The following is a 22,811-nucleotide window of genomic DNA, read 5'->3' on the forward strand; positions in this document are numbered from 1 at the left end:
GTTAGGCACTCTCCCAACTGAGTTACATGCCCAGTACCCTCCACATCTGCTTACCTTAATTATTATCGATTATGATTGAACATTTTTTGAGGGGTTGTTTTCTTTTTCTTTCTTTCTTTCTTTTTTAAAAAATATTTATCTATTTATTTTATGTATATGAGCACACTGTCTTCCTGCACACCGGAAGAGGCTGTCAGATCTCATTATAGATGGTTGTGAGCCACCATGTGGTTGCTAGGAATTGAATTTAGGGCCTCTGGAAGAGCAGCCAGTGCTCTTAACCGCTGAGCCATCTCTCCAGCCCCAAGGGGTTGTTTTCTTTTTAGGACAGGTTCTCAGGTAGCCCAGGCTCGCTTGAACTTCTGATCCTCCTGATCTACCTCTCCAATATCTTGGTTTTGCTAAGGGCACTTTATCTACTGAATTACTACTTTATCCTTTAACTTTTTTTTTTTTGTTTTGTTTTGTTTTTTGAGACAGGGTTTCTCTGTGTAGCCTTGACTGTCCTGGACTCACTTTGTAGACCAGGCTGGCCTCGAACTCCCAGCAATCCACCTGTCTCCACCTGCTGAATTCTGGGATTAAAGGCATGTGCCACCAAGCCTGGCCCATGCTTTTTTTTTTTTAAGAGTCTCACTACATAGCTGAGGCTGGCCTAGAACTCACAGAGAGTCATCTGGCTTTGTCTCTCAAGGACTGGGACTAAAGTTTCATGTCCTCTTGCCTGGTTTAGCCCCTCTTTTTTTGTTTGTTTGTTTGTTTGTTTGTTTGTTTTTTTGAGACAGGGTTTCTCTGTGTAGCCTTGACTATCCTGGACTTGCTTTGTAGACCAGCTTAGCCCCCTAACTCTTTACATTGCCAGAAACATCTCTCTCATCATTAACCCTCCTAAGAAATTGCTTCCTGGTAGTAACTCTAACCACACTTAGAGACCTTTCATTACTAGCACGACTAACTTTCCTTCCTAAGAGAATTTTTGCCAAGAGTCTTATTCAAGAACTAGTTAAAAGCTGGGTGGTGGCGGCGGCAGCGCACACCTTTAATCCCAGCACTTGGGAGGCAGAGGCAGGCGGATTTACAGAGCGAGTTTCAGGACAGCCAGAGCTGTTACACAGAGAAACCCTGTCTTGAAAAACAAAACATAAAAAACAAACAAACATAAAGAACTAGTTAAAAATATAATTTTATCTTTTTGAGGTCGCTCTAGCATTTCCTATCCTATTCATTTATCTGCAGCTAATTCACTTTACATCTGAACCCTATTCCTATTAATCAACAACATGAAGAGAAAAAGGCACTTTGAAAATTGGAAAGAACAAGCCAGGCGTTGTGGTGTACTCCTTCAATCCTGCCATTCAGGGGAGGCAGAGGCAGGTGGATCTCTGAGTTCCAAGCCAGCTTAGTTACAGAGTGAGTTCTAAGACAGCCAGGGCTACACAGAGAAACCCTGTCTCAAAACTCCCAAATCTCCAGGCAGTGGTGGCCCAGGCCTTTAACCCCAGCATTTGGGAGGCAGAGGCAGGTGGATCTCTGAGTTCAAGGCCAACCTGGTCTACAAAGTGAGTCCAGCACAGCCAGGACTATCACACAGAGAAACCTTGTCTCTCAAAAAACACCCCAAAGGTTTACAGTACAATTAGGTAATTTGATAATGTACAACTTAGGGCTAATTGTTTTGTTCTACATAATTTTTTGTGCCTCCAGCACATGGGAAAACCCTTGGCTGCTGCTTGGGGCCTGCTTTTGTGTGTGTGGTAAGGCAGGATATAATCGGCATTTGTGGGTGTGTAAGTTTTTTGCTCTAGGAAACCAAGTGATAAAGAGAAGTAATTGCCAACCCATGAGTAATCTGTATATTGATGGAGCCTGGACCTCCCAGAACTAAGTTTTATTTCTCAATCTGCATTTCATTGTTTCACATTTCACTTGTCTAGACTTCGTAGAATAAACAACAAACTGTAATGTGTGAATCCATCTAGACCCAAAGTAGGAATCCTGAATCATAAAAGGGTATGGAATCTTAAAAATGTTTTTTATTGTTAGTTCTTTCCCTAAGAGTCGGTTTGGGTAGTCTCTTAATAGAATACTTAAGAGCTTCCTGGTGCCGCAAGGATTTTTGCCAGATTGCGCACGCACATTGCTGATCATCATCTCTGTACAAGACACTTCCCTAACTCTAAAAGCTTGCAACACACAATTCCACACATCAGCAAAGAAGAAAGGCCTGGATGCTGCTGTCTGTATGCTGGTGTGCAAAAAAGGAGGGTGTGCCCTGTGTCCAGCGCTAGCCAAGCACCATTGCATCTCATTCATTCATTCATTCATTCATCGGATATTCATAATGTGTACTTTCATCGCCCAAGCTGCGTTGCTTGCCCACCAGAGGTCCAGCGTGTGCGGTGCGCAGAGGCACGAACTTTAGATTCCCAGGCCCGGGTCTTCCCTCCAGTACAGCTCTGAGACAAAGAGATGCACCCCTGCAGCTCCCAGGGCTGAGGGCTCCGCCCGCGGCCCCCAGGGTTTCAGAGCGGCTGCTCCTCCACTCCCCGGCCGGAGGGGGCGCTGTAGCGCCGGCCCTCGACCCGCCCCTGCGCGGCGCTCCGCTCGGAACCGCGCTAGCGGGCGGCGCCGCGGTGGTACGTTCCCCCCGCAGCAGCCCGCCCCCTCCTCCCCGGCCCTCCCCGCCGGTGGTAGGTGCCGGAAGTGCCGCCATTTTGGGGTGTTCTGCTCTGGCGGCAGCGGCAGAGGAGGCGGCGGCGGCAGCGGCGGCGGGACGCGGAGGCTCCCCCGGGATTCAGCCTCAGCAGCGAGGCGGCGGCGGCTGCGGAGGCGCAGGCAGCAGCTGAGGCAGCGGCAGGCTCAGGTGCAGCCGCTGGTGAGTGCGGCGGCCGCAGGATAACGGGCCGCGGGATGGAGGGAGGGAAGAGGGAGGCTGGAGGGAGGCGCCGCGGGGCGGGTCTGGTTCGGGCGGCTACGGGTCACAGGGCCCTCCGGGCGCGGCCGCTCCGGGTTCCCCGCACCCCGGGGACAAGGCCGCGGACTGCTCGGAACTCGGGGCCCATTGGCGTCCGCCTGGCGCGTGTCCCTGCGCCCAGGGAGACCCGCCCTCCTCGTGGTCTTGCCCTGGCTCCCTTGCCCTTTGCCTTCACTCCCCGGGCCCCGAGGGCTTGGTTCCTCCAAGGCCCCCGAGTCGTCCTCTTCGGGTTCGCTGTGCGAGATCCCAGCTGTCTGCCCCGGGGTGCCTCTTCCCTGACCCTGCCGTCCCACGTGTTCTTGATGTTCACCCCTGGGGGTGTCCCAGATTCCCGCCCCCTGGAAGGCAGCGCTTCTCTGGAACCTCCTGAGCTCCTCCAGTTCTCGCCCGGGGTTTGCCTTGGCTCGCCCTACCCCCCACATCAGGTGCTCACCCAGTCAAGGCCTAGTAGCAGGGCTCGCATCTCGCACCCAGGAGCGCAGACAGCTCTGCTTTCTTCCATAGGTTCCAGGCTTTGGATTTAAAGTCGGTGGTGGTTCAGTTGTGGTGGTCCGGCCGGATGTTTTAATTCTCTAAGACCATTGCATATGCTTTTTTTTTTTTTTTTTTTTTTTTTTTTTTTTAAAGGAGCTTCTCTTTGGTTTAAGAGACTGGTTCCCGAGTGAAAGTGTTGAGATTTTGGTCAGAGCTTGTTTTAGCAAAACGGAATCTCTTGGTCCTCAGAGTTAATGCTGTGTAAAGGCTGTTGAACAGTTTTAAAGAGCCTGGAGTCCGTTAATAATGTCTGCACTATTCAGAGGTTACAAACACCCTTTGCACACTTTACAGGAACTTGACCTTTAAAAGATCTGGTCTCTGTCATCGATTCTCTGAGTTGGAGAGGTTTTAATTGCACTTTTTCGCCTTTTCTACAGGTTCCCCCCCCCCCCCCCCCCCCCCCCCCCCCCCAATCCTTGTGACCAAGTCACCAAATCCGGTGACTTCAAATGGAATCGCTTAGAGTTCTTTGTATTTTTGGAATTAACAAGTTTACTTGGAAAATCATGGAGGTTAGGATGGATAAACCGCAGCTACACTGATTTTTCTGTCCGTACTAGAGTTTATACTGTAGCTTTATTGACTGGGAATACGGTTTCTGATCATGACCTAGGGAGGATTGAGGCAGAGCTTGTGGGAAAGCAGAGCTGGAACTTTCAGCTGGTGCTTTTAGCCGCCAAACTTAACGGTTCCTTTTGGTTCCTTCTCCACCACCTGTTTCTCCTAAGAGTGGCTCCTGGCTCCAGAACATAGATCTCCACTTCTCTCCTTCATTCTTAGCCTTTGGGTGTTCTTAAGGATTCATTAGCAGGCTGGGTTGTTAGAGATAGCTGAAACACCTTTCAGTGTTTTCACTTTCCTGGTGCCCTCAAAAAAGCCAAGTGCTTACTTGCCAAGGTTTTTATAGCAAGTGCTCTTTTTTTTTTCTTTCTTGTTTTTGTTTTTCCGAGACAGGTTTTCTCTGTATAGCCTTAGCTATCTTCCTGCTTCTGCCTTCAGAGTGCTAGGATTACAGGCGTGTGCCACCGCGCCCGGATAGCAAGTGCTCTTAAAATATTCTCCTGCCAAAGGTTTTCTTGTTTTACTTTAAAATTTTTTATTTTAGTAACTATCCTGAGAAAAGATGCAGATTTTGCTGTTTGAGATGTGATGGAAGGGGAAGGGCTCTGGGCTGGAAGTTAGAGAGCCTACACTGTTAAAATCTTGTTGTAGTTGGTCAATCAGTCTTTCATTGTCATCCTTATTTTAATCTGCCAAATCTTCTTTCTGGGTGTGGTGGTGCACACCTTTAATCCCAGCACTCTGGAGGCAGGGACAGGTGATTTCTGTGAGTTCGAGGCCAGCCTGGTCTACAAAGTGAATCCAGGACAGCCAGGGCTGTTACTCAAAGAAACCCTATCTTGTAAAACCAACACCCCCCCACCCCCAAAAAGAAAAAAAAAAAGAAAGAAAAAGAAAAAGAATTGGTGCTCATCTCTCATGGTGTTAGTTCCTCTTCCCTGTGGGCTGATGGGCAGATAGTGAAATTTGGAGCCAGAATGGTTTATTTTTCTAAAGATATCTGTATACTTTGCTTATTACAGAAGTTGCAGATTAGTTATAAAATTTACAGATAAGTCAAAGGGGAAGAAATCTTACCTTTCAGAGATTGTTGTTAAATTGAGGGAGGGTTAACAATCTTACCCCACCACTCCACCAAACACAGAGTCTTCCTGTGTAGTCCTGCCTGGCTCACCTCCTAAGTGCTGGGGTTATGATGAGCATCAGTACGTCCTTCCAGAATTTGTCTTTATCATCTTGAGCTTTTTTTGTTAATGTTTGTTGTTTTTTCTGGTGTTGGGAATGAAGCTCCTGGCCTCCCGCAGGTGGTAGAGAGGCATGCTGTTTACCACTGAGTTTTCTTCCTAGCCCACATACTTTTTTTTTCCTGGGGGCAGGAGCCTCATTTTCTGTAGCTCAGGCTGGACTTGAAATTTGCTACAATTCTCCTGCCTCAGCATCCCAAGTGTAGGATTACTGGTATTTGTCACCATGCCTGTCTCGTCCATGGTAGGGGAGCATTTATTATTTACTAAAGTAGACTTACTTGTTTGGTGTTGCCAATTCCTGACCTCTTGCCTCTATCTCCCAAGTGCTAGAATTACAGGAGTGTGTTACTGCACCTGGCTGAGATGTTATTAAGCTTTAATAGTAGGTGATAGGCTTGGTTTGTTTGACCAGCCACATTTTGTTCTTAAGTATATGGTGTTTTGCTAGCTTGAGGAGTCAGAAGAGGGTGCTGGACTTGTAGGAGTTGGCATTACAGATTGTCGTAAGCTACCACATATGAGCTGTGGCTCAAACTCCTGTCCTCCGAGCTAGCTTCCAGCCTCACTTCAAATAATGTTAAATAATGATCTCTATTTAGTAGTTTCTGCTCGTATGAGATAGGCCAGTATATACCGCAGCAAAGGAACAGAGAAATCCCTCTTTTAAACATCTGGGTCAGAAGAGTAAGACAGGAAATTAGAGACTTAACGTTTATTGTGTATATGTCCATTGTGTGATTGTTAAAAAATGATTTATTTGCACTGGTGTTTTGCCTGCATGTATGTCTGTGAGAGGGTGTCAGATCCCCCTGGAACTGGAGTTAAGACAGGGTTTTTTTGTTTTGTTTTGTTTTTGTTTTTTGAGACAGGGTCTCTGTATCCTTGGGTGTCCTGGACTCGATTTGTAGACCAGGCTGGCCTTGAACTCACAGTATCCAGGTGCCTCTGCCTCCCGAGTGCTGGGATTAAAGGTGTGTGCCACCACTGCCCGGCTAAAATATTTATTTGTTTATACAGTATTCGGCCTGTATGTGAGCAGAGCGCACCAGATGGCTATGAGCCACCATGTGGTTGCTGGGAATTGAACTCAGGACCTTTAGGAAGAACAGCTAGTGTTCTTAACCTCTGAGCCAGCCCCAGTCTTTTATTTTAAATGAAGATTTGCACTGTTGCCAAATGGTGGCGTGGAGTGCTGAGTGCAGCGCCCTCCTTTTACTTCACGGTAGCTGCTTCTTCAACTTTGTCATACTGGGAGACAGGACCTAATAGGGAAGTGGGCTGTTAGATGACAGCAGCAATGGACGGACACCTTGGGAGGAAACAACAAACAAACCCTAAGCGACTGTCATTTAGAGGGATCAAGAGCAACTCTTCCTTCCCTCCACCCCCCAGATTGGCTTGTCCTGGAACTCACACTGTAGATAGGCTGGCTTTGCCTCCTGAGTGCTGGGATTAAAGGTGTGTGACTAGAGTAATTTTGTTTTTAACTTAAAATTTAATTTTATGTGTGTGTGTGTTGCCTGTCTGTCTGTGTACCACATGTGCCTGGTGCCCTCAAAGTCAGAAGTAGTAGTCAGATCCCTTGGAACTGGAGTTACAGGTGATTGTAAGCTGCCATATGGGTACTAGGAATAGAACCCAGGTCCTCTGAAAGAACAGCAAGTGCTTTTTAATAGCTCATCACCTCTCTAGCCCCTATTTTTGTTTATGGTTGTTGCTATATAGCCTACCTCTCCCCCCGCCACACACAAACACTTTTTTTTTTTTCCTAATTTTTCTTTTCTCGTGCACTACCACACCTGGCTGCTGGGACTGATCATAATGTCTCAGTGTCCTGAGAGGTGGGATTTTAGGCTGTTGGCCAGTTGGCCACCATGCTCTTTTACTGTTCATATGCTTTCTTTCCTGTTACGATTTCATTTATTTTATGTATGAGTGCTTTATCTTGCATGTACACCTGCACACCAAAGAGGGCATCAGATTCCAGAATAGATGGTTGTGAGCCACCATGTGGTTGCTGGAATTGAACTCAGGACTTCTGAAAGAGTAGACAGTGCTCTTAACCACTGAGCCATCTATGGATTGGGTTGTAATTTATTGGTGCAATCCTTGCCTGGATTCTGTGTCCCCACCCCCACCCCGACAGAGTTTCTCTGTATAACCCTGGCTGTTCTGGAACTCTCTCTGTAGACTAGACTGCCTGCAAACACACAGATATCTATCTGCATCTGCCTCTGCCTCCTGGGATTATTTTAACCACTTTTTTATTTTATTTTGGTTTGGTTTGATTTTTGAGACTGGGTTTCTCTTGGACACCAGGCTGGCCTCGAACTCACAGAGATCTGCCTGCCTCTGTCTCCTGAATGCTGGGATTAAAGGTGTGCTCCACCATACCCGGCCTCAGCCTGCTTTCTTATACTACTGAGGAGCACCAGCCCAGGAGAGCCAACACCCACAATGGGCTGGGCCCTCTCACATCAATCACTGACTAAGAAAATTTCATACAGGCTTTCCTGCAGCCCCATCTAATAGAGGCATTTTCATAATTGAGGTTCCCTCTTCTCAGATGCCTTTAGCTGTGTCAAGTTGACAAAAAACTAACCAACAGAATACATTTTGATTATATTTCCCCTTCTCCACGCAGTATTATGTCTATCTTGTGGGTAAGTAATGCAGTTCACTCAAGTAAAATAAGCAGCACAGGTAAAATGCCTGACAGTGCTGCACATAAGCAATAGCTACTGCGTGTTCTTTTCATTGTCCTTTATGAGTGTATTTTGGTTTGCAATTTCCTGTGCCTGTGATTTGGAGTAAGATACTTTCATTAAGCTCAGTTCATGCATTTGAAATGTTTTACTAGTTAAGGTGTTCTTCTCCCATGGAATTATTTGTGTGTGTGTATGTGTCATGCTGTGTAGGCCAGAGGATGGTTTGCAGGAGCCACTTCTCTCCTTCCATGTGGATCCCAGAGATTTAACTGAAGAGGTTGGACTTGGTGGCAATCACGTGCTGAGAGGTATAGTTGGAGACCGGCCTGGTCTTGTGTACAGAGCCAGTTCTAGGATAGCCAAGTCTACACAAAGAAACCCTAAAATTGAAAATAGCAAACAAACAAACAAAAGTTGGAAATGAATAGTCAAGTAGAGTTGTAATGTTTATGAAAGAATCCTTATCTGAGTTGTGCATGTGCTCAAGGCAGGTTTTTGTTTGTTTGGTGGCTGGGATTTCAGTCCAGGCAAGCAAAGCACATTCTTAGGCAATGCCTTACTAATGAGCTCTAGCCCTAGCCTTAAAGATTGTTTTCTTGATGAGATCTTATAGTTTATCTCATAGTGTCCTTTTGTATTGTCCTAAAGCTGCATGTTAGTACTCCTTAAACTAGAGATTTTTCTCTCCTTTCTTTCCCCTTTCCCTTTAAATGAAATGATTTGTTTTACTTATGTGTATATGTCTCTGTGTCTGTTATGTAAGCAGGGGCCAGAAGAGGGCATTGGGTCCACTGAAGCTGGGGTTACAGTAGTTGTGAGCCGCTTGAACTAGCATCCTGTGGAAGAGCGGCAAGTGCTCTTAACCACTGGGCCACATCCCTTCTCTTCTTTCTTTTGATACGATCCAATTTTGTATGTAGGTAGTGATGACTTTGAACTCTTTTTTTTTTTTAAATATTTTATTTAACTTTATGTGCGTTGGTGTGAGGGTGTCAGATTTTGGAATTAAAGACAGTTTGTGAGCTGCCATGTGGGTGCTGGGAATTGAACCTGGGTCATTTGGAAGAGCAGGCAGTGCTCTTAACCACTGAGCCGTCTCTCCAGCCCGACTTTGATCTTCATGTCTACTCTCCAAATGCTGGCATGTGCACATGACAACCGTTTCCTGGTTTTAAAAAACTTAATTTTGTGTGTGTGTTTTACATGTGTGCTACCTCTTGCAATGAGGTCAGAGGACAATATGTGGTAGTTGGTTCTCTTCCATCTTTATGTGGATTTTGGGAGTCAAACTCAGCTCACTAGGCTTTTGTGGTGGCAGCCAGCCCTACCTACCCTTTCTAAAACTTGAAGTGGGGCATAGTGTTGTACACCTTAATCCCAGCACTTGGGAGGCAGAGGTAGGCAGATCTCTGAGTTTTTGGCCGCCCTGGTTTACATAGTGAGTTCCAGGACAGCCAGGACTACATAGTGAGAACTTGTCTTTTAAAAGTCAAACTAACCCCCACTATATTTATTTGTTTATTTTAGGAAGGTGAGGCAGTTGGATCTCAGTGAGTTCCAGGCCAGCAGGCCAGCAAGACTGGCTCAAAAACACCGTCACCAACTGCTTCCTCTCTACCCATACACACAAAAAACCCCCTAAAGCCAGAAGGATGAATACTATTTTTTTTTTTTTCTCTCTCTCTAGGGAAAGCATATATGGGTGGGTTTTTTGTTGTTTTCCTTCTAATTTAAGCAGAGTTTTCCTTTTCCATGCCTTGCACTTCAGCCTTCCAAGGGCTGCTTGTTACAGGTGCTCTTTTGCTTGGAGGCTGGCTTTCTTTCTTTCTTTCTTTCTTTCTTTCTTTCTTTCTTTCTTTCTTCTTTTTCTTCTTTTCTTTTTTCTTTCTTTTTCTTCTTCTTTCTTTCTTTCTTTCTTTCTTTCTTTATCCTTTCCTTCCTTGAGATAGGGTTTCTCTGTGTATCTGTGTAGCCTTGGCTGTCCTGGACTCCCTTTGTAGACCAGGCCCACCTTGAACTCACAGGGATCCACCTGTCTCTGCCTCCCGAGTGCTGGGATTAAAGGTGTGTGCCACCATTGCCCGGCTACTTGGAAATTTTTAAAAACTTGAGTAGAGAGCTTGAATTTTCTTTTTTTTTCTTTAGACTTATTTATTTCTTATTTATACAGTATTCTGCCTGCATGTGAGCCAGCAGGCCAGAAGAGGGCGCCAGATCTCATGTGGTTGCTGGGAATTGAACTCAGTACCTCTGGAAGAACAGCCAGTGCTCCTCTTAACCTCAGAGCCATCTCTCCAGCCTGAGAGCTTGAATTTTCATAGAAACTTTTCCTTTCAAAAACCGAGAAAGCCTAGTAAAAGGACATGGTGTGAATGTTCTGCATCACATGGTTTAAAGCATTTTAGCTTTAAATTTAAAGTTTTCTGACTTTAGTTTTGTGTGATATCAAATCAAGGGCATTGTACCTACCTTTCAAGAAAAGAACTGATGTTCTGAACAGCTTCTGGGGTGTACTGTTTAGATTTTTCTTTCCCTACACTTAGAGTACATGGTAGCAAATGTGGACGAGGCATCTAGTTAGTGGTGCTGTGGAAGTTAAGAGATTAACTGGCTGTAATGTGCTCCTTTTGGTGTGTGCTCATAGTCTGTTCACTGATTTGTGGCGGCTGTATTCATCTCTAATAAAGTGAAGTTGACTAATTTAATGTTTCTTTCCCAGTTTTGTTTGTTTTATTTTTGAGAGAGAAGTCCTCTCTATGTAGCCCTGGCCGCCCTGCAACTGGCAATGTAGACTAGGTTGCCTCAAACTCTTAGAGATTCACCTACCTCTGCCTCAGGGCTTCTAGGATTAAAGATGTGTGTGCACTGCCACTCCAAACCCAGCTCTCAGCTGTTCAGGTTTTTTGTTTGTTTAAGACAGGGTTTTTCTGGAGCCTTGTTTGTCCTGGACTGTGTAGATGAGGCTGGCCTTGAAGTCACAGAGATCTGCTTGCCTCTGCCTCCCCAAATGCTGGGATTACAGTCATGTACAACTTCTCTTGGCTCACTTCTGTTTTTGTTTTTTAAAACTTTTTATCGATCCTTTCTGAATTTGACATCATGCACCCCAGACCATTCATCTCTCCATCCCTGGTATCCACCCCAAAGGAGATAAAAACAAACAGCAAATAAAATAAGACAAAACATAGAAAACTTCTGTTCCTGGAATCTGTAGTGTGTCACACTACACCCCTCTGTCCACACATTTTCACTTACAGATGTTCATTACAATGAGTCACTGGTCTGGTTGGAGGCCTCTGGCTTCTGTCACATGGTCAATATTGGATCCTCACCGGAACTCCTCCCAGTTATCCTGTTGTTGACCCTGTGTCATAGAGATCCTTCAGCTTTGGGCCACCAGGACTGGCCTTTGCAAGAGCTCCAACACTTCACAGCTGATGTAGATTTTGGAGTGGGCCAACTAAAAGCCTGAGTTGTAGCTGAGCTGGTCAGCTCTCAAGCATTGCTCTGGCTAGGCCACCCAGTGCCCCCCATTGGCAATGGGCACGGTCAGCTCGCCCACTCTCATGCCCTCAGGGCCAGCTCACCCCCACCCACACCTCCAGAGCTAGTTCACTGTGCTGCCCAGTTGAGGCACAAGGCCCACTCTCCCAAGTGCTACAGCGGGTGAGCGGCTGGGGCTGGGCCAATTCTCTGGCTCTCACACCCTCCATGTCTTTGCCATCAGTGCTAACTCCACTGTTGACCCTGTGTTCCCCAGGGAGATGCAAGGCCCACTCTCCTGAGTGCTACAACCAGTGAGGGGCAGGACTAGTTCTCCAGCGCTTAGAACCCTGGGGCTAGCTCTCCTCAACCTTTGAAGGGGCAAAGGACGAGAAGGAGAGCATCATCATCTAGCCTGCTCTACCTCATGGCTGCACGTGAGGTACCTGGCCTGGGGTGAGGTACAGGTAAGCTGTTATGGGGGTGATTCATGTCATCCGTGTGTATTGTCCCCACCCCCCACCTGAGGTAGCATGGATAGCTGGCTCTGCCCCTCACTAGCTGCAGCATTCAGGCAGCACAGTAGAGCTGGCCCTGGTGGAGGGGGCAAGGGTGAGCTGGCCTGGAGAGTACAGGAGACCTATCTGCCAAGCTGTTCAGTTTTTAATGTTATGCTTTTAATTTTGTAAGGTCAATTGTTTGGGTTTATTTAACCTTGCTATTCTTCAACAAAAGAATATTTAGGTTAGGATTGTTGCAAGTTTCTCTTTTTTTCTGTTTACTGTGAGGTGGGAGCAAATTGTTTTTGACCCAACCTTACTTGGATATATGTTAAAATTTTGCTACTTAGTTTTGAACAGATTTTTCTTTTTTCTTTTCTTTTGAGACAGGTTTCTCTGTGTAGCCTTGGCTGTTCTAGAACTCACTCTGTAGACCAGGCTGGCCTTGAACTCACAGAGATCTGCCTGTCTCTGTCTCCCAAGTGCTAGATTAAGAATGTATGTATTAAGATGTATGTCCCAAGTGCTGGGATTAAGAATTTTTCCTATTTGTTGTTGTTTTGAGACAGTTTTTTTTTTGTGTGTGTGTTCTTCTGGCTGTCTTGCCCTCTGCCTCCTGAGTGCTAAGATTAAAGACATGAGGGCCTGGCTTTATTTTTTTCCTCTTAAAAAATGCTAGTGGGGGTCTGGAGAGATGGCTCAGAGGTTAAGAGCACTGACTGCTCTCCAGCAACGATATGGTGGCCCATAACCATTTATAATGTGATCTTATGCCCTCTTCTGGCCTGCAAGTGTACACGCAGGCAGAGCAGTATATATATAATAAGTAAATAAATCTTTAAAAAATGCTAATGGGCTTTAGTGGAACATAATAATGTAGGTTGGATGTCACTTGAGACTTTAAAGGGTGATGGTGAGTGGCTATGTGTCCAGTTGATGGAGTCTGTCTGGTGTGGGTCAGTAATATCATGAATTATTTGTAATAATAACATGAAATTGTCATTTTTTTCTTTGAGAAATATTACTGAGGGAGAGAGATAAGAAGGAACGGCTGTGTGCTGTATGGGCATAGCAGCTGTCAATAATAACCCTGACGGCCTATAGTTGAGGCAGGAAATGGTGGAACAACCAGCAGGCAGAAAGGATTCTGGGGAAGAAACAGGCGCTCGGAGATTCAGCTGCCAAGATGTGAAGAGGATGGACACATGGTACCTGAGTTTAGGTAACCAACCATGTGGTAAAATGTAAATTCAAATAATGGATTATTAAGTTATGAGCTAGTCAAAGAAGAGCCTAGCTATGTGGCCTAGATATTTGTCAATAATTATCTTGAGTCTCATGAATCATTATTCCCGAAGCTTGGAGCAGAGAGGAGAACCCTCCTCACACAGCAGTGGGAAGCTACGAGAAACACAGCTTTCTACTTCTAGTTTGATTGTCTTTATTTCTTTAATCATTTGGGTTTTGGTAAGTAGGCAGACTATACCAGAGAAATGTGAAAAAAATTTTTTTCTTTCTTTCTTTTTGGCTTTTTGAGACAGGGTTTCTCTGTGTAGCCTTGGCCATTCTGGACTCACTTTCTTGACCAGGCTGGCCTCAAACTCACAGCGATCCACCTGCCTCTGCCTCCCAAGTGCTGGGATTAAAGGCGTGTGCTACCACACCCAGCTTGAAATTTTCTTTTTTTGTTTTTCAAGATAAGGTTTACTATGTTGTTATCTGTACTACTATGTTGTCTTGGAACTCACTAGAACAGGGTAGCCTGGAACTCCAGAGATTGGCATGTGCTACTATATCTTAGCTTTCAAAATTCTTTTTAATTGTAATAAACAGGAATTAGAAGTAAAGAAGTGCATTTGTTTACAGTGAGTAAGGTATAGTTTTATAATGGAGAAAAGGCTGTAAGACATTTGCTTTTGGGCCAAAGTGTGACTGTAAGTATATATGTAGTGCTGAGAACGACTTTGTTTTTCTGAATAAACTACATCTACAGAGCAGATTTATAAAGTGTCTGTTTTGCTTTTTCCTTATGCCTGGATGTAGTGTATGTACATATTGAACTAGATGCTTGTTATACACAGAGGAAGCTCTACAGCCCCCATTGTTTACTCTTGATCAGGGCTTCGCATAGAGTAGTTATTTGCAGAACACTCCATTATCTGGTAGAATAGCTCTTTATGCTTGAAACAGTTCAGTGTTAAGGACTAGGAAGAGGAAGAAAATATTGAGATTCTATGACTTTTAGTCATTGTCTTCTGATGATAGAGTACATTAAAGCCTCAAACAACTTTTTTTTCCCCTCCAGCAACTTTTTGAAGATAATGTGAGCAATTTTGTTTTGTTTTGTTTTTTTGAGACAGGGTTTCTCTGTGTAGCCTTGCCTGTCCTGAACTCGCTTTGTAGACCAGGCTGGCCTCAAACTCACAGCGATCTGACTGCCTCTCCCCCCCAAGTGCTGGGATTAAAGGCGTGCATGACCATGCCTGGCTGATAACTAACTTTTTAATGGAAACATCAGGCCTAGGAACACCATTTCTTCATAGTAAAATGGAGAACCCTGAGACGATGCCCAATAGACATTTTACATTATTAGGGCATTTATTATCCTCAGAAAAGCATCTTAACTACATCCCCAAGATGCCCTTGTGTTGATCTGTTTTTTGATCTACATATGTTTAAGAACAACACCCTTGGCTCTTGAATTTTCAAGCACTGAGTTCCTGAGACTGCCTTCACAAAGTGCTACCTGAGCTGGGTTTGGCTGCACATACCTTTAATCCCATTACTGGGGAGGCAGAGGCAGGCGGATCTTGTGAGTTAGAGGCCAACCTGGTCTATAAAGCGAGTTCAGGGCAGCCAAGGCCACACGGAGAAACTCTGTCTTGGAAAAAAAACAAAATGCTTAACTCAGTTATTACTTTTTTTGTTTTTGTTTTGTCTTTTAGACAGGGTTTCTCTGTATAGCCTTGGCTGTCCTGGACTTGTTTTGTAGACCAGGCTGGCCTTGAACTCACAGCGATCAGCCTGCCTCTGCCTCCCTGAGTGCTGGGATTAAAGGTGTGAGTCACCACCTCCCAGCCTGAGCAATTTTTTTTTAAAAAAGGTACTACTATGGCTAGAATTTGTGGCATAAAAGCTTTGTGAGGCTCTATAATCTTGAAACATTGTATACCAGCCTTTATAAAGTCAGAAGACATTCATAGTTTTAACTGCTTTTTGTAGTATGAAAGAGGAACATTTGACATATAGCTGGCAGTCTGTGTTCTTTTGCTTTTCTGGACCAAGATAGAATTTTCTAAGCAAAGTGTAAAAGCATTAGTAAAAACGAAGAAGAACTTTAGAGTTTGTATCCTCTCACATCCTATAGACTGAATCTCCTTTTTGATTCTACATAGTGTACAGTTAAGCTAATGTAGCAAAATTATCCTCTAACCTAGTCTTCCTGTTTCCCTTTTCAAGCTTATAAGAAATCAGGAGAAGACACTTTATTATATATTTCATTGTCTTTATTGTATGCTGTTTTCTTTTTACTAGCTCCTGGACATGTTTTCAAGGCTAATTAAAAAGAAACAGCTTACAGACCTATTTATTAAACTAATTTGGGTTATAGATGGAGTTGGAAAGCTAAAAACAGAACCTGTGGATCTGGGCATGGTGGTGCGCGCCTTTAATCCCAGACTCTGGGAAGCAGGTGGGTGGATTGCTGTGCGTTCTACTCCAGCCTGGTCTACAGAGTCCTGGACAGAAACCTTGTCTGGAAAAAACAAACAAACAAACAAAAAACAATAAAAACCCCAAACAACCTGTGAAAAGGCTATAGCAGAATTTAAGTGAATAAATGAACCCAATGTAGATTCTCAACTGCCTTTCTTTTTCTTTTTTTTTTAAGATTTAAAAAAATGATTTATTTATTTATTTATTATGTATAAAGCATTCTGCCTGCATGTACACCTGCATACCAGAAGAGGCACCAGATCACATTACAGATGGTTGTGAGTCACCATGTGGTTGCTGGGAATTGAACTCAGGACCTCTGGAAGAGCAGACAGTGCTCTTAACCTCTGAGCTATCTCTCCAGCCCCTGAACTGCCTTTCTTGATTCCTAATTCTCACCTTTTAGCTGACATAATCTCCTTTGAACTATTTCCCCCTTTTAGCTTGTTAATTTGAGATTGTTCTTTAACTTTATAAAATAAAGGGTTTGTTTTTTGTTTTCAGCATATCTTGGTAATATTTATATTTAGACTTTAAAATTACTAATTATTGCAGCCAGGCGTGGTGGCGCACGCCTTTAATCCCAGCACTCGGGAGGCAGAGGCAGGCGAATCGCTGTGAGTTCGAGGCCAGCCTGGTCTACAAAGTGAGTCCAGGATGGCCAAGGCTACACAGAGAGACCCTGTCTCGAAAAACCAAAAAAAAAAAAAAAAAAAAAAAAAAAAAAAAAAAAAAATCACTAATTATTATTTGAGATCAGTGGTGGGCTTTTATGGACACAAGGACATTTTTTGAGCCTTTTTTCAAAATATTTTTCTAGCTTTCATGTCATTGTAGCTTTGCTATTCAAATTCAACAGAGTGTTGCTGTGAAATCAGGTGCTATTTTAAGTTATTGTTGTAGTTTTGAGACAAGATCTCACTGTGTAGCCTTGGCTGGCCTGGAGCTCATAAAGATCCATCTGCCTCTGCCTCCCAAATGTGTGTGTCACTACACCTGCTTTTTTTTTTTTAAATCTGGTGTAACTGCTATGAGATAAGAGATCTGGAAAGTTCAGTATTCCAGGAAGCTTACAAATTAGCAATTTTTGCGGGAGAGGGAGGAGACATAGTTTCTCTGTGTAACAGCTCTGGCTGTCCTGGAACTACCTGCTTCTGCCTCCCAAGTGCTGGGATTAAAGCTGTGTGCCACCACCACTGGCATAAAATGATGTTTAAAAAATTCTGATCACTTTGTTCTGAATACACTACATCCATAGAGCAGATTTATAAATGTTTTCTCTATAAAAATGTTATATATGTGGGTGTTTTGCCTGCATGTATGTCTTTGTACCATGTGCTTGTCTACTGTCTTCAGGGGCCAGAAGAGGGCATTGCGTTGTTACTCCTGGGACTGGAGTTACAGGCTGTTGTTAGTTGATACCTGAGTGCTTGGAACTAAACCTGGGTCCTCTGGAAGAGCCGCTGAACTTTTAGCTGCTCTTAAGATATCTTACCAGTCGGGGTCTAATGGCACTGAATCTGTAATTCCATCCGTCCAGGATGCTGAGGAGGGCACAAGTTCAAAGATAGTAGGACAAGTTAAGACTGTTTAAAAATAAAAATTTTAACAAGGGGCTTGGGGCTATGGCTCAGTGGTGGAGAATGCTTGATGTTCTTGCAGGGAGGGACCCAAGTTCAGTTCCTAGCACCTACAGGTGGTTCAGGCCTCTGTAACTCCGTCCTAGCCTCCGACCTCCGCAGACACCTGGCACACGTGTCATGGACACATATGCATGTAGGTAGACACGCATACACATTAAATAAGTACAGATAATAAATGAGAGTACGGGCTGAGGATGTAACTCTGTGATAGAATGTATGTATAACACACAGGTCTCTAGGTTCAATTCCCAGTACCACAAAACTAAAATAAGAACCCCCAAAGGGCGTCTTCTGGGAGCTAAATGGCATCGTATGTTGGTTGAGAGTGCTAATTCATCTCATGTGACACAACCTCAAAGACCCGGATTACATGCAACACCAATAGCTGATAGGCTCTAAATGTTTCTAAAGAAATTTCTAAAGCTGACATTTCTTGAGATTGGGAGAACTTTAAACTTTAAGGTTTTTTATTATTTTCTTCCTTCCTTCCTTCCTTCCTTCCTTCCTTCCTTCCTTCCTTCCTTCCTTCCTTTCTTTCTTTCTTTTCAGAGACAGGGTTTCTCTGTGTAGCTCTAGCTGTCCTGAAACTCACTATGTAGACCAGGCTGGCCTCGAACTCATAGATCCACCTACCTCTGCCTCCTAAGTGCTGGGATAAACAGTGTGGGCCACCACCACCTGGCTAGACTTTAAACTTTTTAATTATAATACTGACACTTATATAATACATATACTGTACTAGTGTGAAAGGACAACATAAATTGTTGAAATGTTGATTTACTTTCATGTTTTTGGAGAGGGGCTTGCAGGGATTGGGCTGGAGTCTTGCTATATAGCCCAGGTCAGCCTCAAGCTGGAAGTAATTGAGTCAGCCTTTTTGATGCCAGAATTACAGCTGCACCCAACCCAGTTTGATTTATGAACAGAGGAGAAGGATTGAGTCTTGAATATGTTTGAGTCTTTTAAGAAAGAGCTAATGATAATTTTAAGTATTTATTCAAAATTGTATGCTATTTGGTAATACCTCTTAAAAACATACTGAAGAAAAGTTAGATCAGCATTCTGAATTGCAAGATCCAGAACATCCCCCCCCCCCCCCAATGCTTTCACAAAAGAAAAAAGCCTGCTGGATCCACCCCCAGGAATCCTAGTGAGTCTCCATGGTAACAACCTCCTTGCTTACAACTTGTCACTGTGTAGCTGTCACCAGGGTTCAAAGAAAAGCCAGTACCAAGAACTGTGTGGCATTAACTACTGATAAAATGCTGTTGCACATTTGTGATGTGCCAAAAATAGAAAAGAAAGTTTTAAGGTTTTAATTTCTTTGTTCTGTTAACTAGAAGCTTAAAAAAGCTTCCTAATTATGGTAAGGTGCATCAGTGGGAAGTGGGTGGGTGATACAAGAGGGTTAGAAACCTTAAAGAGATTTTTTCCTTTCTTTCAGTTTGCAACAGAGGAAGTGAGAAATGCCATACTTAAGTTTACATAGAGGCAGGAGCAGGGTCTCAGCAGAGGTCTTTTGCCTTTCCCTTCTCTCCAGTCTGTTTTCTGTCCATTCATTATCTTACTTTTCATAATGAAGTCTCAGTTTCAGAAGTTAGAAGACGTAAGAAATCATGCACACAGTACCCTTCTGCACAATGAGGGAATCCCTTCTGCAGGGTCCTGGGTAGAAAGCTGCTGTCTCTTCCTTCAGTTTGCGGTTGTCTAGTTGGCAAAAGCTCCATTCTCCCCTTTTAAACATTACATCTTTATTGCTTATTTTGTGTACATACGTGTACACACACATGTTGAGGGTTGTTAGTATGGAGGTCAGAGGACAACTTAAGGGAATGAATTCTTTTCTTTAAGCATGAGTTCTGTGTTAGGTTGTCAGGCCCAATGGTGAGGGCGTTCACCTGCAGAACCATCTTGCTGGGATTACTGCTGGAGCTCTAAAGGAAGTCAGTGTATGTGGATTTTTCATCTTAAAGCTAGATGGTTTGGTTTATTTTTTCCTCTGTAGATCAGAGTAATTCTCTCATTTAAATTAGGGCACTGCATCTCTACTTAAGTCATACTTGTCAGTCATGAGAAGACAGGTAGTTCTGTAAAGGAGTTTTGTCGTGCCTAAACCTTAGAACTTGAAAAGATAATGCCATATTTGGAACATGCCAGTCTTTTAATAAGTAGGGGGAAAAACGTGATAATAAATGTTATATTGAGTTTAATGTACTTTGTTTTATATGTAATAAGATGAGATGACTATGAGCTAAAGAGCTCCACTCCCACAAAAAGCCTTCAGTGTTTTGTTTTTTCTTGAGCTGGCTTTGTTGCACATTCAAACTTAACTATGTAGTAAAAGTGGGCATTAATTCCTTTTCCTGCTGTCCTACCAAAATTTTAAGACTGCATTATCATTCCTGACTCCTCCCAGCCTCTACCTCACCCCTCTCACAGTGTATTTCTCTTTGGTCTGGAATTGCCTCCTTAGACTGACTGGCCTTGAACTCTGAAGATCTACATACCTCTGCCTCCTGAGTGCTGGGAGTAAGGGTGTCTGCCACCACACCTGGGTCTAAAACATTTTAAAAGCAAAATCAGAAACCAAACAGGCAAGTTGTTCTGTGTTTTTGTGGTGTATTTGGATGCTTCCATCTTTGTTTAAAGTGTGGGTATGTTTAGACTAGATATGGTGGTATACACCTGAAATTTTAGAACATGGGAGGATAAGGAGTTAGAGGCCAGCTCCAGCTATGCAAGAAGTTTGGGGCCAGCCTGACCTATATGAAAAACTCATAAGGAATACAAAAATTTAAAGTAGGTACATTTATTTAAAAACGAAGGTTTGATTAAACACTAACACCAGATAATTATTACTTATCTTACTTGTCTACCAAGGAAGGATCTTCAGATCTGTTTTTGAATGTCACACTATTCGTTATGCAAGTTATCTGATGCCGTGGTCAGTGAGTGCAGACTTTGTTTGTTGTTTTTGGTTTTTGGATACAGGGTTTCTCTGTGTAGCCTTGGCTGTCCTGGATTCGATTTGTAGACCAGGCTGGACTTGAACTCACAGAGATGCACCTGCCTCTGCCTCCCGAGTGCTGGGATTATAGGCGTGCTTCTTTAATTTATGCTTCTTGTTTAGAGCCGCTTGGAAAGTCATAATAGGTAAATATGCAAGGTTATTTATATCTTTTAACTTAAGCAAACATAGACATGTATTTATTTTTGTGTTACAGAAAACCAAACTTAAAAATGCAGTTAGCAAGTTTTTGGGGTTTTTTTTTTTTTTTTTTTTTTTTTAATTGTCTTTAATAGAATAGAGAATGCTGTAATTAAAATGTGAGTTTAGGAATGCATCTCAATGGTTATAGCATTTATCTAGCACACAGAGATTCTGGGTTGGGCCACCAGTACTATAAAGAAGAAAGAAAATGTGATAATTTATTATTTGAGAGTTGCTTATGTAGCCCAGGTTATCCTCCCATTTAGGAGGCTCCTGTTCTGCCTTTTGAGTACTGACTGGGGTTATATATAGGTGTTTGTTCTGTTAAATTTTTATTTCAGATGCATTGGTGCTTTGCCTGCATGTATTGTATGTCTGTATGAGAGTGTTGGCTCCTCTGGAACTGGAGTTATGGACAGTTGTTAGCTGCCATGTGGGTGTTGGGAACTGAACCCAGGTCTTGTGGAAGAACAGCCAGTGTTGTTTGTTTGTTTTTGTTTTGTTTTGTTTTGTTGTTTTTCAAGACAGGGTTTTCTCTGTGTTATCTTGGCTGTCCTGGACTTGCTTTGTAGACCAGGCTGGCCTCTAACTCACAGTGATCCGCCTGCCTCTGCCTCTGAGTGCTGGGATTGAAGGTGTGCACCACCTTGCCTGGCTTCAGCCAGTGCTCTGAACCATGGAGCCATCTCTTTAGCCTTGAGCTCTGAAGTTTTATAGATCTTTTTGATCCAGACTTTCATTTTCTAAATAAGGTACCCGGTACAGTCACTGTGTAGCTTAGATAAGCCTCAGACTTGGAGTGCCTCCTGCTTCTGCCTTTTGCCTTCTCAATTCTGGCTTTTGTTTTTTGTTTGTTTGTTTGTTTGTTTCTGAGATAGGGTCTCTTGTAGCCCAAGATAGCTTTACATTTGCTATGTAAGGCTGGCTTTAAACTCATGATCCTCATATTTTCCTCTTCTAAGTGCTGAGATTATAAGTAAGTGCTACCACTTCTGGCTTTTTGAATGTTTAAGGTTGCCAAAGTTGGAGGAGGCAGAGGCAGATGTATTGATGTGAACTTGAGGCCAGCCTGATCTATGAAGTTAAATCCAGGATAGCCAGTCTCGAAAACAAAACAAAACAATACAACAACAAAAATAAATGAAAATAAGTTTCAGAAGTTGATGAATACAGTACTAGTCTTGTATTCAATGTAGACAGGACAAGTTGAAGGAGACGGTTTTCTCCTTCCACTATGTAGTAACCTAGGATATTATTCAGATTATCAGGCCTTGTGGCAAATGTTTTGTTTTGTTTTGTTTTGTTTTTTAACTTGCCAAGACATCTTACCAGCCCTGTCTTTTTGTTTTATTTTTCTTTTTGAGACAGAGGTTTGTTGTGTATGCCAAGCTGGCCTGGAACATGTTATGTAGCTTAGACTGCCCTCTACTTTGTTATCTTCCTGCCTTTGCTATCTGAATGGATGCTGGGGTGTGATCACGGCATGTGCTACCATGCCTACCTCCTTTTTGGGTAGATAGGTTGTGACTTTATTGGATTTCTTAGTGAAATACAATGTGTTTGTCATCTGTTGACTCCTGTCTTTGTAGTCTGAGTTGTTCTTCACTGAATTACTGAAAATTGAACCTTGAGCCTCATATATTGGTTAGGCAAGTGCTTTACCACTGAACTATAGCCCAAGCTGTTCTTGGCTCTTCTTTTTTCCTCTTCCTCCTCCTCTTCCTTCTTCCTCTTTTTATTATTTTTATTTATGTGTATGAATGTTTGTTTTGTTATGTACCATGTGTGTGCAGCTCCTGTGGAAGCCAGAAGAGAAAATTGGACTCCCTGGAACTGGAATTAATTGGTGTTCAGAGATTGTTTAGTCAGTACTGGGAATTGAACCCTGATCCTCTGAAAGAGCTGCCAGTCCTCTTAACTGCAAGCCATCTCTCCAGCCCACCCCTGTTCTGTAAAGCTTACTCCTCCCAATCCCACATATCTATTCTCACTCTTTAGCTCTGGAACTATCTTTCCCCTGCTGTTTTCTTTTTCCTGTACTGGGCATTGAGCTCATACTTCTGTGTCCTGTTACCAGGCCCAGCTGAGACTGTTTGCATTCTAAACAGCCATATGCTATGAGCTCATAGAAAAAAAGAGAAAGAAAATAGCACTTTCTCTAGACTACCATGAAGCCAGCCGTATTTGCTCTCTTGTCTGATCTTTGCCTGTGCTTTCTTTCAATTGGCCCACA

At 43.4% G+C, this 22,811-nt stretch overlaps 1 protein-coding gene across 3 annotated transcripts in view; it reads left to right on the top strand.

The window, feature by feature from the left end:
* Positions 1-2,800: 2,800 nt before the first annotated feature.
* Positions 2,801-22,811, top strand: part of Celf1 (CUGBP Elav-like family member 1) — a 72,859-nt gene continuing 52,848 nt past the window's right edge. For 2 of the 3 annotated variants that reach the window (XM_051144087.1, XM_051144088.1), the window contains exon 1: positions 2,801-2,875. The gene's annotated coding sequence lies outside the window, so the exon portion shown is untranslated. The remainder of the gene's footprint in view (positions 2,876-22,811) is intronic. The other variant, XM_051144086.1, reaches the window with a different exon arrangement.

This window comes from Acomys russatus, chromosome 4 (assembly GCF_903995435.1).
Source record: "Acomys russatus chromosome 4, mAcoRus1.1, whole genome shotgun sequence".
NCBI classification, from domain to species: Eukaryota; Metazoa; Chordata; class Mammalia; order Rodentia; family Muridae; genus Acomys; species Acomys russatus.